General features: G+C 38.8%; 1 protein-coding gene across 1 annotated transcript in view; it reads left to right on the top strand.

The window, feature by feature from the left end:
• The first annotated feature begins 12,720 nt into the window (after positions 1-12,720).
• LOC150077864 (uncharacterized) overlaps positions 12,721-14,434 on the top strand; it is a 65,846-nt gene continuing 64,132 nt past the window's right edge. The window contains exon 1 of the mRNA XM_090384385.1: positions 12,721-12,808. The gene's annotated coding sequence lies outside the window, so the exon portion shown is untranslated. The remainder of the gene's footprint in view (positions 12,809-14,434) is intronic.

The raw sequence follows: 14,434 nt of genomic DNA, 5'->3' as shown, positions 1-14,434 counted from the left end.
TGCAGAGTTGTGCGGAAGCACCGGTGCCGCTTGTCAAAAAACACTATGCCCCATCCCCACTTGTGCTGGCATTTCTGTTCTCGGCAGCTCCTTGTGCTGGAATTTCTATTCTCGGCAGCTACTGGCTCTGCTGGCTTTCCAACAGATGTAGCTCTTTCCAATGAAGTTTGGACTTTGTCTGAAATTTAATTATATGTGTATTTATTTTTATGTAATTTGATTATTTTCAGTTTGTTCATATCAATCTTTTTTGGTCATGGCAGGTTTTTTCTCTCCCTGTACTTGGGCAAACGGGAGAGGGAGTATATAAGAGTACTGCTAAATTATGTGTAACTGACAGCAGGGTTACCATTGGTTGGCTGGGACCGCTTTAACTAATAAATATCAAAACCAAATTATGATATTAGGGTCCCCTGTAAATGACTACATCCACCAATATTTATTTTGTCTGTAAATTATTGTATTCTCTGGTCGATTTTCCTGTTTTGCTGGACGAAAAAACCCCAGTTTCTGGGGGGGGGGGGAACCTTGCTCTCTCTCTATGCCTGAGACCGACTAACTCAACCACGGAGTGAAAAAAGCCCACTAAAGTTCCTCACGTCATCGACGGGATGCGAACCCGGGCCTTTTCTACCCGGTGTGCGGAGGACGGTGACGATACCACTGTGCTACCGCGCAGACTATTAATAAATATCAATCGATCAATATCAATGAACCACAGAGCCGTGCCGAGGGCGAGGCGAACGAGGTACTTGCCTCAGGTTAAAAGCTGAAGGAGCGCCAAAAGAAAGATTAAATGATTTTTGAAATGAATGACGCATAAATAAATCTGGCCCATATTTCACCTGCCCAGCTCTGTTATATTTATAATAAGTACTGCTTATGAGAATAAAAATCCCCGTCCCCACTACTTCATGCAGCTGAAATATGGGCGTCAGCAGCACCTACGATCAGAAAACCCATCTGGGCAGCGGAATATTGACTCTTCAAATGGGTAACCTACAAGCACAGGTTACTACCCCATGTTCATACAACTGAAATGGCCCAGGCCCTGGGACTGCCCAGGCTGCCCTCTCTCATTGACGAAAAAAGACTGATAATCACAGTAAAGATGTTGACCGGTCTGATCACATCTCCTTCATTCTGGAATCTCTGTGGCTGGAGGAATTCGCCTGCCGAGCTCAGAGCCACCCCAACTATTTGCCCTCTCCACCTATCAGATCGTTCGAATATGCTCGGACGAATCCAGGATTTCGATGCCGACCTTAAGAAATTTGCTGCCAACCGACGATACAGACGTGGGATACTCGGCCCAACAACCTAAAGGGACTGCGAACTGTCAGCTGCATCTGCCAATCGCCAAACCCCTTAACTAATACAGGGAATGGCGACCACAGGGGACGTAGCGCCACCACTTGATAAAGCTTTGCAACCCATCGCAACCGTCTAGACGGAAGTGAAACTGCCTCGGTGGAAGACCCCTGTGAATTAATTAGTGAGCATAACGGTAAACGAGCCTGACAGTGCTCTTGCTTCTCTCTGCCATGAACTGTGAGGACAATAGTCACTACTGTAAATTGAATATGTATTTGTCATTTCGTTTTATCCCTATATCATTTAATGTCATCTTGTTTTTGTTCTTGAATGGCTTATGCTATTTAATATTTTTAATGTTTTTGTAACACCAATTATCTTTAAACTACAGGCCTTTTAACCGTGAAAGGAAAGTTGCAATACTTAACCTTGTAACCAGTTACAATCAAATGCTGCAATAAAGATTCTCTCTCTCTCTCTCTCTCTCTCTCTCTCTCTGTGGATCACCCCACACACTCGCACAATGATAAGTCAGGAACAGCCCATTAAATCCGCTGTTTCTGAGAGGGATATACCACACCACACATCACCTTTCACCTTTCCACACCACTGGGCACGGTGCAATCCGTAGCAAACTGACCATGCTGGGAACAGCTGATAATCCACTGTGCACATGCGGTTCCCCTGAAACATGGGACCACCTGATGCACGAATGCGAGCTCTACGACGACCTCCGCGGCCTCCTCATAACCCAACTGCAGTTCATCCCAAAAAATCAGGAACAGTACCTCTTACAAAACGAAGAATCTTACAGAGCTTTCTCTAAATACGCTCAGGGTCTCTCTGCTAGACGCCTGCCACGCCCACAACCTGCCAACAACAACCAAGTGGATCCAACATAGTTGCAACTCTGCTGATACCACTGCCAACATGTGACCATAAACCTTGACTCTCCCTGAATCCTCTGACTGCCAAGTGATTACTGGACTGTATCTCAACCACGTAGATCCAATATAGCCACAACTTCGACGATACTACTACCATAAAGTGAACACAAAGCTTCGACGATACTACTACCATAAAGTGAACACAAAGCTTCGACGATCCTCGAATCCATTGACCACCAAGAGACAACCGGACGGAGAACACGCATCCCAATTTTGACTAAACTATATATCTCTGACATGGACCTTACCGATCGTCAAGTGACAACCGGGCGGGACATGCGTCCCAAGTGTGACCAAACCACCTATCTATGACGTGGACCTTACCAGATTGGACCTTGATCCCATGAATGTCTTCCTGAATTATGAATGAAAATACCACAACAACAAAGACTCAGCATAGCTATGCTGTTGGCCATTTTGGCTCTCCAAACCACGCTCCCTTGCGTGGTTCTATCTTCCCTCCCCAGCGGCGGGGTGGGGGACCACGTCTCCCCCTTCTTCTTCCTCTATTGGGGCATGGGCCTGCCTCACTGATCATCGGGGGTCGCCTTCTCTTTCGTCCCCATACTTCTACCTTTTCCTCCACCTTCAGTCTTTTCCCCCACTCTACCTGTAACGCCAGCGAAAAGTGAATGCCCCACGATAAAATTAAATATCTAAATTTCAGCGTACCCCTCTGGGCCTAACCAATTCTAGCGCTCGTCCTTTTATATATATATACAAGGTGGGTGTCAAGTCACTCCCTATTTTTAAATTGTTATATCCGGTAAAATGATGCATGTATTGGAATTAACTGTATGTTGTTTTATTGTGTCTTGTATGCCATTACTTATGCTGTTTTCATTGTTTCAGATCCCTGTGAAATCCCATAGAAATGGTCGGTGTACTATCCATTCAGGAAAGAGCTAAAATTGCAGCCAGGTATGAGGTGTGACAGTCAATTGTCCAAGTGCAATGGTGGTGGAGGAGTCAACATGGCAGGCATGCTGTTTTGGATCCAAAAACAATCAAAAACTGTCACAAAAGTTATTGACGACTTGTGGTGTAGTGGACAGCAAGAGATTCGATAGGCCTTCGATGTCAAGGTCTGAGGCAGATGTGAATCAACTGAAAGAGATTTTCGATCGAAGCCCTTAGAAATCCACACAGTAGGCCTCACGAGAGAGTGGTTTAAAGCGTCATGCTGTCCATGTTGTTCTCCATAAAGACTTACAATATCGACCATGGAAGCCACATTATGTGCAGTAATTGTTCCCGGAAGATTGGGACAGGCGTGTTGAATTTTGAAATGATGCTCGCATGGGAGGAAGATTTTTCAGACCTGTTCAAAACGTCACCGTCCCCAGGAGACGGTTGAAAGAATGCAGAACAAGCCGAAAGTGACGGTGTGGTGCGGTATAACTTCTTCTCGTATCATTGGACCATATCTGGTACGAGACACTGTGAACAGTGAACAATACTTAGAAATGTTGTAAATTTTGTGTGCCTACAATTTCTGCATGGGAAAACGCTCAAGAGTTGATGTTTATGCAAGACGGTGCTCCCCAGCATTTTGCCTTGACTTTTAGGGAGTAGCTCAATGAGCATTTCCCAGGATGCTGGATAGGCCGTCGGGGACCCTCAGAATGGCCTGCACGAAGTTCAGACCTAACCCCATGTGATTACTTTTTATGGGGATGAGCCAAGGAAGAAGCGTATAAGAGTAAACCTAAGAATATTGATGCATTTTAAAACAAGGTCCATCATCTCTGGTGTTCCTGTCCAATTCTTAAGGAAGGCCGCAGAAAATGTACCTGCCCGTTTAAAAAAATGTGTGGAAAATGCTGGGGGTCTCATCTCATCTCATTGTAACTTTTAGGGAACTAATGGCAAACAATAAGCTGTAAATCAGAAAAAAAAAAGTGCAGTGCTATTTTGTATATTTTAGGAAATATAACATTTTCAAAATAGGGAGTGACTTCCCACCCACCCTGTATATAGGCCCTAGCCACCGAAATCTCAGGAAACTAGGTGGTAGGACTTGCCAGAGTACTTATCTCAAAATACTGGTGTACCTGGTCTGTCACCATGGTGCCAAGTGTGGACAATGTTGGGCCTTAGCAGGGGTCCAGCGGCTAAATGGCTAAATGAATAACAATACACAATACTACATGTATATACTATCCATACACTTTTAAATCTCTGACTTATACAGTGAACTGTAACACCTACAATGAAAGCAACGCGGAGATGGGGGAAACCCCTGGGGTGCCGTTAGACACTAAATGCACTTTACACCACCTTTCACCAATAATCACAGGCTGTTGAAAGTCTGTTGCATCACGGCTCCCTGCTATGCTCCAGCAGTACATATACACAGGCATTGGCATTTATTTATTTATATAAGGACGGATGAAATTACCAAGTAATCAAATGTATTTTTAACGTACCAAAAAAAAAAAAACCAAAAAAACATAAAATTATTATTAATTGTTGACATTATAATAATATAGACAGGATGATGTTAACATGGAAGCCCAGAAGCAGTTCCATCGATGGTCCTGGTTCGGAACCAGTCGGAGGGTGGAGAAATTTTTAAAGGCTTCTTCGATTGGGGCTGTAGTTTGTGAATCTAAAGCATAGGGAGTAGAGTTTCTCCCCTCCCTTGAGTTATTTCTTTTTTTTTTTTTTTTTTTTATTGGTCCGTGAACACACACTTGTGTAGATATAATACACTAGTGCCAAGATGTTGATGCGCAGAAAAACACAACTGTATCGATTTGCCACTTCTTTTGGGAGGGGTGTTGGGGCTAAAATAAACAAACAACAGACCTTTTTAGCTTTGGATCGAGGGGTGACATTTTCTTGTTTGCTTCTGGATGCTTAAAAACGTAAGGCCAGAATTCATGTTTTTCAGCACATTAGAAGCTGAAAACATAATTAGCCAATGTATTATCAATGTACAAGTTTGCGATTAAGTTTCAGTATACTGTATATGTTTTAGGTCTGAAAAATTCGAACTCTCTAGGGTAGCCCTACTCTTTTAGTATGAGACAGACTAACTGTAGCCCCAATTGAAGATGTCGCCAAATTTCGAAGGATTTCGAATCCAGATCTCTGAAACGAGTCACTTGATGAAACAGCTATATTCTCAAGGAGGACTTCTTACTTCAGTTTTCCATCAATGCTAAAAGGGATGTTTGTTATTTAATTACGCATTACTTTGTTTAATTGATATATTAATTAGAAAATAAGTCTTTAAATTAAATTGCTATATCTCTGCCACTCCATTTTAAAAAACCCGATGCTTTTTTATTTTATTTTTATGGCTATATCACTAATATAACCATAATAACGTTGGTTGGCATCAATTTCTTCCCTGAAATAATTTCGACAGATTCTCATAGGACAGGGGTTGGCAACTTTTTTGAGCGAAGAGCCATTTTTGATCTAATTAAAAGAAAAAAAAAAAAGAGAATCCAAAGATCCGCACTTCAGCTCAAGCTGTAGGGAGGTTAGTTTTTAAGAAATGGAATAAAGTAGGAAGGTGTTTTATTAAAAAAACAACATATATTTTGAAATATTATTTATTAATAATATTTTTAATTAATGTGACTTTTGCTGCTGAACTTCTTGAGCTAGTCTCTGAACATGAGGGAAGTATGCCGTAATATAAGCATGCTGAGAGACTCTCATTGTTCAGACGGTTTCTTGAACGTTCATGTTCGAACTGAGAGTAGTCCAAACGCAAATGTTTTCAAATTTATATACTTGTCCGGTAAACTACACCACGCAAAGAATACAATTTAGTCTTGCTTTTTCAACTAATCTATCAGCGTCCATTTATGTAGAATTGCAAGAGCAGTCTTTTGCCACTCCTAATCCTCAATTTCAGTTTTAAGGCCCTTTAGTCTTGCACTCCAGATGTCCTTGATTTTTAAGTCCTCTGACTCCATTTCAAACTTTGCTTCACGTGGGCTAAAAGTTGAAGAGTCGCAGGTTGCCGACCCCTGTCGTAGGACATATGCTCAAAAACTCAGATATGTGATTAAAAAGTTCTCATCACTCTCCGTTTTCAAATATCGTAGGTAATGACTGAAAATCAAGGCCGGTCGTTAAAGCTCATTTAATCCATTCCCATTTAAACTATTTTCCTAAAACTTGGGAGCGGTCTCCATTTGAGAAATACTCGATGAAACCGTTCACCAAGATATTTCTCAATTGGAGAAAAAGATACCAGGGAAAATGGAGTCCAAATATGTTGCCGACTACTGTTGGATTCTCGTATGGGAGACACCAATGAACGATTATAAAACGCAAAAAACGACAAAATAAGTGTTTTGTTATCAGATAAATATTTTTGTAAACAGAATAAGGTTAATAGACCCATTGTTCAATATTTAGAGACTGCTTCTACAGGATGGGATACACTTAAATAGAAAGGGTTCAAGAATATTTGCTGATGCTATCAAGGCAGTGTTAGGTGGGTCGGAAAACTGCTAGATTGGGGGGGATACACGGACTAATAGATTAACAGTAGCCACTGGCAGACGTGAAAGTGATCTTGCACTGCTTCTATTGGAATGAGCAGAAGCCCGGAAAACAAGAGGCACAAGATTTCAGATACTGCTGGGAGTCATTGTGGTACAAGTAAACACATGGGTTGTGTTAGGGTAGCTAAGGATAGGAATAGATGCATGTATACTTGAATGTACACCGATGCTAGGAGTTTGGTAAATAAATTTGATGAATTTGAGGTGTTGGTCAAAACATCCTGATATTGTTGAGACATTAGAGACGTGGTTTCACACAGACATAAGGAATGCAGAACTGGAATTTGGGGAGTACAATGTGTACAGGGAGGATAGACAGGATAGGAAGGGAGGAGGAGTTATGCTATTAGTTAAGAAACACATAAAATCCAAGGAAGTACAGCCAGTCGACATCGCTGGACAGTGCAGTATCGAGTCACTTTGGTGAGACATAAGCACTGGGAAAACAAAATTGAGAGTAGGAGTGTGTTATAGGCCTAATGACGCTGATGAGTATAATAAAAAATTGTACAGGGAAATAGGGTGGGCCAGTAAATCAGAGAGTCTTATAATGGGAGATTTTAATTTCCCGAATATTGACTAGAATTTGTGGGTTGGTCACTCACACTAGCAAGGCTTTTGTTGATTTATTGGATGATTGTCTTCTACATCAGCATGTTCGGGAGACAACTAGAGGGAGTAATACTCTTGATCTTGATCTAATTATCAGTAGTGATTCTTCATGCATTAAGAATCTGTAGATAAAGGAACCACTAGGTGGCAGTGATCACAGTGTGCTGAAGTGGGATTTACTCAAAGAGGTAACTACCATCAAGGGTAAAGGGAAGGGTTATTGCTTTATTGCTTTCGTAAAGGCAACTACGGAGGTCTGAGACAGTATTTAAATTCTATACGGTGGGACCAACTGATGATGTTACCAACAGCAAATTCAAAATGGGAAGCATTCAAAGAATTAATCTTGGAAGTTACTAGGCTTTACATACCAACAAAGAAATATTGTTCAAGGTTGAAGCCTAAATGGATGTCAGATGAACTAATGAGACATGTGGCAGAGAAGAAAAATGAATGGGATACATAAATTAATGAGTGACATGGAAGCCTACGATAGATATAAGCTGGTTTGTAACCAAGTAACAAAGGAGGTTAGGCAAGTAAAGGCAGATTATGAGAAATCTTTGGCAAATTATGCAAAGAAAAACAGCAAAGAGTTCTTTACCTATGTAAACTCTAGAAGGAAGGGGATAAATCAGATTGGTCCAGTTGATATCGATGCTTCCACTGTTGATGATCCTGCTCAGGTGGCTAACAAATTAAATGAGTATTTTACATCTACATTCACACATGAGGAGTTATTCAGGGAGGGGAATTCCAGAGATGAACTAAACTCTGGCAGTGTGATAGATGATTTTGTAATAACTGAGAGGAAACTGGAGGAGAAATCGTTGAAGTTAAACATAAGAAAGGCACCTGGGGTGGATGGGATCTATCCAGTTATATTAAAGGAGGCAGCAAAGGAAGTAAGCAAACCCTTAGCCATAATTATGAGAGCTTTCTTGGACTTAGGGGAGGTACAAAGGAGAATCAAAGGGTGACACAAATAATTGTAGACTTCTGTTCCAGGGAAATTAATGGAAGCACTCGTTAAATAAGCACTGCAGGATCATCTAGACAAAACTTCAGTTATAACTCTGACACAGGCATAGATTTGTTAAGGGGAAGTCTTGTCTGACCAATTTGATTAGCTACTATGATGTGGTCATTTTTTCCCATTTATTTACACACACAATTTTATGTACATTCTCATGATATAAACAATTTATATACAAAATTATATACAGTTTTATAGACATTATCATATATATATATCCATTCTATTTAATGGTAATCACGGTACTGTGTGTGTGTGTGTGTGTGTGTGTGTGTGTGTTCTTATATCGGGGTGGCTCCTAGGCCTTAGCCCATCTCCACCTTTGTCCTCTGTTATGGTGCAGAACTCTCCATAATGGGCCTGAAAAGTGTCAGTGTATGTGTGCAATATTAATGTGTATTGTTTTGTTTGTGTCAGGCTATTATGCCACCAGGGTGCAGCCAACGTATGGGCAGCTGCTGCCTGGTGCCCATCCCTAGCACTGGGCCTGGGTCAACAGTCCTTCTGTACCGGTGTTATTACCACCGAAAATCTCGCACCCGCCAGAGGTAGTGCAATACTGGCGAGTGCTTGCAATCCCGCTCCCAGGTTGCCCTTACCGGAGAGCCGGCAAAAAAAAAAAAAAAAAAAACTAGTAGTTATATACATTATGGTCTGAGTATTTCGATCAAACACTCCTGTTCTTAGGAGATAGGTAATTTTGGTCCCAAGTCACCAAGACCAACCACTCCATGGCTAGGAGGATGTTCTAGCAAAACAATTGTAACAATTATATTAACATATATACATGATTTCCTAGTCTTTGTCTTTTTCACCACAGTTCAATTATTCTCAGTACATTTTCTTATTTTCAAATGAAGTCACAAGTTGAACTGTCCAGTTTGATTTCATTCAAGAAAGAAGTCAGTCCCAGTAATCTTCTCCGTTCTGTGCCAACATAAGTCTTAAAACTCTTCTTCAGGTGGTTCTCTTCTAGTTGCCGAAGACTTCTAATTATTCTCTTTTTCCCGAGAGTCCCAACTTGTGTATGATTTGGAATTCCAATGACAGTCCATAGGTAACAGAATGGAGTATTTTCACTTACAAAAGTTCTCGTTGTGAAAAACACGTTTCATTAAGTTCATGTAGATTTCAAGTGTATGTATGCGGTAGTTCATATCTATATGGTCACAGCTCTAGATGTCACTTAAGACCACACAAGTTATAACTGCATAAGTTTCAGAAGAAGTTATGCTTGTAAACTATGTTTCCATCTAGTTCCTTAGTTTTTCATTTCAGGTATCACGCCCAAGAACAATCAACATTCTTATGAGAATCCTGTTAACACCCGAGGGTCCCTGTATATCCTCCCATTAGAGTTCTATCGAAGCATCCGATCTGCGACTTCCAACCAGCTGAGAACCTAAACAAATAATCTTAGTATATGTTTCTTTAATAATTCATCTGTACGTCCTACATCTAATTTCCTCGAGGGTGAAGGGATCTTATTTTTAGTCTTCTTTTAAAAACAGTCACTGAAAATGTCTGTAAAGCATTAAAATTCCTACAGCTTTCTACTAAGGGACTTACGTTATCTTCTGTCAGATCCCCTACACTGCTAAACAACTCTAAACGTGCCTGAAGATACTGTGAGCAGTCAAATAAAACATGAGACCAAGTTTCCACACCCCCCACAGGTGCAGTAAGGGTCTGGCTCAAGTCAAGGTTCATGTAACTTGGCTCTGAGGGAGCCATTTCCCGTTAATAAGTACGTTGTATTCATCGAAGGAGCAAACCAAGGATTTACTGCCGCCAATAAAATAAATGTGGGGTTTTTTTTTTTTTTTTTTTTGTTAGTTGTTGGCGCATCGGCTTCTGTGACCATAATGCACCTCCCAAAGTTTTTGCATTTATTCTGATCCAAGTCCGAGGCGGGATTCGAACCCGCGACCTTTGGGTTGCCAGGCAGGCACTTTACCCACCCGGCTAGCCCGGTCGGTGTAATAAGTGTAGTTGTTTGGTATGAAACATTGAGTAGTATAAATAAAGTAAGTAAAGCCATGCAAAGTAGTACAATTGATATGAACACTGCAAAAATATTGATAGATGGTGCTCCTAGTCAATTAAACGAATTTAGAATATCAGAATTTAAATGTGCATGGATAAAGCTATAGACGTTGCAACTGAGTTGGAAGTTTACTTATGAAACTTTATCAAATGAAAGCTCTATTGATCCAACCAAAAGGTTTGAAACGGAATTTGTTAATATAATGATCGATGTAGCTATCGGTAGCTTATACGAAAGATTTGATCAGATGAATGAAATATCCTCGGCTTTTCATCATATTGTAAAATCAGAAAACTTCATGAATTTGTTTAAAAGTGCAATAGAAACGAAATGTCAACACCGCGAAGGAATTCTCACTGCCGAAGACGGGAGCAGCGACATCGATGCCAAAGAGTTACTTCAAGAAATCCAAACTTTGCATGTTTTAAAACGAAAAAAAAATTTGGTTGCTTAGAATCTCAACATCACCAATTAAGGTTGCGTCTGGAGAGAGGAGTTTTTCAAGATTCAAAATGATTTAAACATATTCATGAGCAACAATTGGCCAAGAGAGAATTAATGGATTAGCCATTATGTCAATAGAACAAGATATACTAAAAGATATAAAAACATCAGACGTTATAGACAAATTCATATCAAGTAAATATCGTAAGGGTAATGGCGCGAACACTTTTAAGTTTATATAAATAATGTACTAGTCGTTAAAGTTTAAAGAAATAATTATGATTTGAATAATTTTTAGGTGTTTCCTTTATTTTTTTAATTTTACGAATTCCATCTTTAATTTTTACGAGGGGAAGAAGATGAATATTTCGCCCGGGATCGACAGAAGTCTAGGCACTGTTTTAGGTATGCTGGCACACTATGACAATTTCCTTTTGAAGTACACTTCCATTGCCACACCTAAGTGTTCGCTATTATCACCAGCATTTAGCCTTCTTGATGAAGTGTGATTGTGCTTAACGCTTTTAACTTGACCTACATGCGAATTGCCATATGTTGTGGGGGAAAAAATAAAATAATAAAATAAAGATTTTTTTTTTTCTATTATATCGAGATTTCCTTAGGTGGCGTTTCTGTCACGCTGTTGGTGGCTTGGAACAGTCAAGCTAATTATCTAACTTAAGGAAAGAAATATTGAATGCTGTGTCGTTTTTGGCTACATACTTTTGTGGAAAAGGAATTCCTTCCCCCTCTCTCAAGGAGACAACTTTAGTTATGTTTTCCTTATAACAGCGATTAACTTAATATAATGATACTTATTTTCAACGTGACATAAATCGTTAATTGGTTTCCTAATCATAATTTTTCTTAATTTACTATTTTATTCTATTATAATTAAATAAAATCGAAATTTTTTTAGATTAGTAAATCAGTTTTATGTTACACCCTTCACAGATACCTGGATAGGGGAATTAAAAATATTTTTTATAAATTTCAGTGGGGATAGGTTTAGAAATTTAATTCAATATTACGACTTCACGCCCTTTCTAATGACCCCGGCCTACAAACTGAAGAAAATGGAAATAAGTATTTTTCAAATATATACCCTCCCCAACCTTGGTGAATTCATTTTTCCAAGTGTAAGCTCTAGGACCGTGCGGTATTATTTGGAGACCTAAGTGCATTTCTGGTTTGAGGACCCCTTCCTTTTGTTATAAACATTTAAGTGGTTTTGGGGCCTCACCTCTGTGTCGGGTCCCACTGCTTTGCATCGAGTGCACCCTCCCCTTTTGCACGGCTCAGAGCGTAGCCAAAACCCACTATTCAATATCCATTTTCTTCAAGTTAGATATCAGTTTGACTGTTCCAAGATATCAGAAGGCGTGACTGGAACTCTACCTTATTTCATCTATTATACTAAGAAAATCTCAACATAATAGATGAAATAACTTGAGATTTCTTTCAAGTTCTTTGATATTGTCGTTGTTTATCTAAAAGTCAAATACACAATAGAATTACTTTCTTAGTCATTGAGTCAAGACGGTTTTTTTGCTTACGTGTTCTGACATCATCAGTTTAACGCGAACACAATCACAAAGTATATTTAAAAGAATGGCTTCATGACCATAACCTTAATGGGACAATGTTCCAGAGTCCACCCACTCCTGTTCACTGGCCTTTGAGCTACACGCTCGGAACTGCGCCCCGTGGTATGTGGCACCTGAACTTCCGTTGTTTACCTGGAGTAACTGCTCGCGAAATCGGGTGTTCACCTATTCCTACAGGTGAGGCTGCATTCGTGAAACCGTGCACAATGCTTATGGAGAGTTAAAGGATGTAGGAAACTAAGAATATTCACATCTCTTTCAGCTGTATGGTAAGTTGTATATTTAATTTACTTTAGACAGTTAAATGTAGCTTCCGTCTATTTTGCTGTTCCTAGAACTGAAATTTTGCTATCCTTCATGAAGGTCGAATTTTGCGCTACACGCCATTAAGCTTGAGTTGTTATTATGAGTAACATCCGTCCATTGCGTAATGTTTTGCTAGAATATCTTCTAATTAACGGAAACGATGTGACACTTGACAGGAGGATTACAGGTTGTAATATGATCGGACAAGATATCAATAATATACAGTTTGCGGAAAACTGTGTTAATGATTTATGTGCATTGGATGCTATTTTTATATGGCCAGTGCCTGTACTTAAAACACAAGGTTACTGGTCCCACAAAATGATCCAGAGTATGTTTACATTAGATTAAACATTCATAACATGATTGAAAAAAATTATTTGTCGTTGTGCAGTTTTTCACATTTTGGTTTTTATTACGTGCACCATCATATTTCCTATGTACATTTATTATTTTACTCTGAAACTTTTGTTGATTTTCCTGAAAGAATTTTTTTTTTTTTTACTACATATATATTTTCCCGAGTCTATCATCTGAATGCATATTAGGTGCTTCCAGTGATGATTTTTTTTTTTTTTAATCTCAGGCTAAAAGTCTGTGGCTTCCTTGCACTATAAGATGAATAATATATTTGAATCAATCCTTTCATGTATCCCTCTGCCCCTGGTCGTTATTGCCAATAAGAAGTTCAATAAAACCTTTTTTAGCTTCATTTTTTTCAAGAAATGCAATATTTGAAGAAAGTTAAAAGTTCAGGCTCGTATATTATACTAATGGGTGTGACTGCACAGAATTTTTGAGTTGTACAAGTGAGATTGAGTTTCTACACTGACATTTTTTTAGTAAGCTCATTTGTGAATACTTGTGAATTTGTGTTTCAGATATATGCAATGAGTTTTTTTTTTTTTTTCGAAAATTAAACTTCTAAAACCTGGGTGTGTCTTATAGATTGGTACTTACGGAGAATCTAGCAATTTAGAATAGAGTAGAAATGACCTGGGATAATTATTCAACCACAACTTTCAAAATTGAGTTACTTAATTTTTTTTGTTGTTAAATTATTATTAATTTTAATACATAGAAAATAATTTAAAGTGAATGAATTCTTGAATCAAGCATTAGAGAATTATTAGAAGGGAGAGCTTTATGAACCAAATTTCTTGCCTTAAAAAATTAGCCCTAAAACTGAGCTGAAGGTAATAATATATCATTTGTCTTATTTATTTTGCAAGATTAATTTCCTTTTATTTTTATATATTTTTTATTTATTCATTATTTATATTTTCTATTTTAACATTTAATTTTTTATCACATGCCATGGATCCTAATAGGGTTGCAACTTTCAATAAGAAGTTCAATAAAACCTTTTTTAGGAACTTCATTTTTTTCAAGAAATGCAATATTTGAAGAAAGTTAAAAGTTTAGATATGCACATTATACTAATGGGTGTGACTGCACAGAATTTTTGATGTGAAAAAAATTATTAACGAGTAGCCTAGTTTCGGGGCAGACTGGTTTGCATTTGGCCCTTGTGGTTCAATTTTGGTCTTTTTTTTTTTTTTTTTTTATATATATATATGACCAAAACA

This window comes from Mastigoproctus giganteus, chromosome 11 (genome assembly GCF_048544385.1).
Source record: "Mastigoproctus giganteus isolate SK-2022 chromosome 11, ASM4854438v1, whole genome shotgun sequence".
Classification (NCBI taxonomy): domain Eukaryota; kingdom Metazoa; phylum Arthropoda; class Arachnida; order Uropygi; family Thelyphonidae; genus Mastigoproctus; species Mastigoproctus giganteus.
Note: the sequence above shows the minus strand (reverse complement) of the source record. Positions and strands in the feature narration are given on the sequence as shown.